Source organism: Triticum aestivum, chromosome 6D, assembly GCF_018294505.1.
Source record: "Triticum aestivum cultivar Chinese Spring chromosome 6D, IWGSC CS RefSeq v2.1, whole genome shotgun sequence".
In the NCBI taxonomy this organism is placed as follows: domain Eukaryota; kingdom Viridiplantae; phylum Streptophyta; class Magnoliopsida; order Poales; family Poaceae; genus Triticum; species Triticum aestivum.
The window spans coordinates 19,271,261-19,275,130 of record NC_057811.1 but is presented as its reverse complement, the minus strand read 5'-3'; positions in this window follow the sequence as shown (position 1 = coordinate 19,275,130).

Sequence of the window (3,870 nt, the reverse complement as noted above, 5' to 3'; positions counted from 1 at the left end):
TTAGCGAAAGAAAACAAAACAAAACTTCAAGGTACTGTAATGAACTCATTCTTTATTTATATTGGTGTTAAACCTACTGTATTACAACTTCTCTTTGGTTTATAAACTATTTTACTAGCCATAGAGTCATCAATATAAGCAAACAACACACGAAAAACAGAATCTGTCAAAAACAGAACAGTCTGTAGTAATCTGTAACTAACGCAAACTTCTAGAACTCAAAAAATTCTACAAAAATAGGAGGACCTAGATAATTTGATTATTGATCTGCTGCAATTGGAATCATTATTTTATCATGTTCTGGTGATTTTTAACAATTGTTTTCGTGAACAGAAAGTTTCTGGAATTTTCAGCAAGATCAAATAACTATCATCCAAGAAGATCCTATAGGTCTTACTTGGCACAAACACTAATTAAAACATAAAACCACATCTAACCAGAGGATAGATGATTTATTTATTACTAACTAGAACTAAAAAGCAATAAAAAAATAAAATTGGGTTGCCTCCCAACAAGCGCTAACGTTTAACGCCCCTAGCTAGGCATGATGATTTCAATGATGCTCACATAAAAGATAAGAATTGAAAAATAAAGAGAGCATAATTAAGAATATGACTAGCACATTTAAGTCTAACCCACTTCCTATGCATAGGGATTTTGTGAGCAAACAACTTATGGGAACAATAATCAACTAGCATAGGAAGGCAAAACAAGCATAACTTCAAAATTTTCAACACATAGAGAGGAAACTTGATATTATTCCAATATGTAGATGCATGTGATCCTCTCTCATAATAATTTTCAGTAGCATCATGAATGAATTCAACCATATAACCAGCACATAAAGCATTCTTTTCATGATCTACTTGCATAGAAATTTTACTACTCTCCACATAAGCAAATTTATTCTCATCAACAGTAGTGGGAGCAAACTCAACAAAATAACTATCATGTGATTGAAAATTAAGATCAAGATGACAAGTTTCATGGTTATCATTATTCTTTATAGCATACGTGTCATCACAATAATCATCATAGATAGGAGGCATGCTTTCATCATAATAAATTTTCTCATCAAAACTTGCGGGACTAAACATATCATCTTCATCAAACATAGCATCCCCAAGCTTGTGGCTTTGCATATCATTTGCATCATGGGTATTCAAAGAATTCATACTAACAACATTGCAATCATGCTCCTCATTCAAATATTTAGTGCCAAACATTTTAATGCATTCTTCCTCTAGCAATTGAGCACAATTATCGGAATCCTTATTTTCACGGAAGACAATAAAAAGATGAAGCATATGAGACATCCTCAATTCCATTTTTTTGTAGTTTTCTTTTATAGATGAAACTAGTGATAAAACAAGAAACTAAAAAATTCGATTGCAAGATCTAAAGATATACCTTCAAGCACTCACCTCCCCGGCAACGGCGCCAGAAAAGAGCTTAGTTGACGGGGTGTGAGTGTCGCTTATGTAGCCTCCCCGGCAACGGCGCCAGAAAAGAGCTTGATGTCTACTACGCAACCTTCTTCTTGTAGACGTTGTTCGCCTCCAAGTGCAGAGGTTTGTAGGACAGTAGCAAATTTCCCTCAAGTGGATGACCTAAGGTTTATCAATCCGTGGGAAGCGTAGGATGAAGATGGTCTCTCTCAAGCAACCCTGCAACCAAATAACATAGAGTCTCTTGTGTCCCCAACACACCCAATACAATGGTAAATTGTATAGGTGCACTAGTTAGGCAAAGAGATGGTGATACAAGTGCAATATGGATGGTAGATATAGGTTTTGTAATCTGAAAATATAAAAACAGCAAGGTAACTAATGATAAAAGTGAGCGTAAACGGTATTGCAACGCTAGGAAACAAGGCCTAGGGTTCATACTTTCACTAGTGCAAGTTCTCTCTACAATAATAACATAATTGGATCATATAACTATCCCTGAACATGCAACAAGAGTCACTCCAAAGTCACTAATAGCGGAGAACAAACGAAGAGATTATGGTAGGGTACGAAACCACCTCAAAGTTTTTTTTTCGGATCGATCTATTCAAGAGTTCGTACAAGAATAACACCTTAAGACACAAATCAACCAAAACCCTAATGTCACCTAGATACTCCAATGTCACCTCAAGTATTCGTGGGCATGATTATACGATATGCATCACACAATCTCAGATTCATCTATTCAACCAAGACAAAGAATTACAAAGAGTGCCCCAAAGTTTCTACCGGAGAGTCAAGACGAAAACGTGTGCCAACCCCTATGCATAGGTTCATGGGCGGAACCCGCAAGTTGATCACCAAAACATACATCAAGTGGATCAATAGAATACCCCATTCTCACCATGGGTATCCCACGCAAGACATACATCAAATGCTCTCAAATCCTTAAAGACTCAATCCGATAAGATAACTTCAAAGGGAAAACTCAATCCATTACAAGAGAGTAGAGGGGGAGAAACATCATAAGATCCAACTATAATAGCAAAGCTCGCAATACATCAAGATCGTACCACCTCAAGAACACGAGAGAGAGAGAGAGAGAGAGATCAAACACATAGCTACTGGTACATACCCTCAGCCCCGAGGGTGAACTACTCCCTCCTCGTCATGGAGAGCGCCGGGATGATGAAGATGGCCATCGGTGAGGGATCCCCCCTCCGGCAGGGTGCCGGAACAGGGTCCCGATTGGTTTTTGGTGGCTACAGAGGCTTGCGGCGGCGGAACTCCAGATCTATTCTGTTCCTCGATGTTTTTAGGGTATATGGAGATATATAGGCGAAAGAAGTCGATCAGGGGAGCCACGAGGGGCCCACGAGGGTGGAGGGCGCGCCGGGGGGGGCACGCCTCCCTGCCTCGTGCCTTCCTCGTTGCTTCCCTTACGTAGATTCCAAGTCTTCTGGATTGCTTCCGTTCCAAAAATAACTCTCCCAAAGGTTTCATTCCGTTTGGACTCCGTTTGATATTCCTTTTCTACGAAACATTGAAACAAGGGAAAAAACAGAAACGGGCACTAGGCTCTGGGTTAATAGGTTAGTCCTAAAAGTAATATAAAAGTGCATAGTAAAGCCCATTAAACATCCAAGATGGATAATATAATAGCATGAATACTTCATAAATTATAGATACGTTGGAGACGTATCAGTTGGCGGCCACTTTGTACCAACAAATCGAGAGGAAGCCATTCACTTTAAGCTATTGTTTCTTGAAATTCAATGGCAAACTGAAGTGGCAATGTCGATGACCTCAAGAACAACAAGAGGTTGAAGAGAAATGGTGGCTCAAGCTCCCAACAAATCGATTGGATTGGATGATGGAGAGGAATAAGTTGTAGGAGAGTTGCAACTTGCTCAGGACACGTAGGATTCAAGGATAATGTTGGTCGACGCAAACCTCTTGGATCCGGAAGGCAGGAAGTGGCTTGAGGTGAGGAAAGAGATCAACATGTGTAGGGAGTACGAGGGGGCGAGAGCGGCCAAGGCAGCCATGGATGTGGCCCAATGGCAATTGTTGAGTGATTCATCATGTTGGCTGGGCGTGGCCTGGACGTTGAGTTTCGTTTTGGCAAGTTTGAATTTTCATTTTGCTTTGTTGCATTGTTGAATTGATGATGAATTTGTGGTATATGATTGGCGTGCATGGATTTGCATGAACTTGAGGTTTTTACACGAGGAGTGTGGTTGTTCGGTAAGACTTTTCAGGGGCCGTCCGACGCTGTCCAGAGTCGTGCCCAGGCGCGTTGGTGGATGTTTAGGGGGTGGCTTTGTCTAGTCTGGTTGTAGATGCTCTTATGATCAGGGTTTAGTAACCCATATATTATATTTCTGTACCGCGATGGAAATCAAGGAATACTAATAAGTTT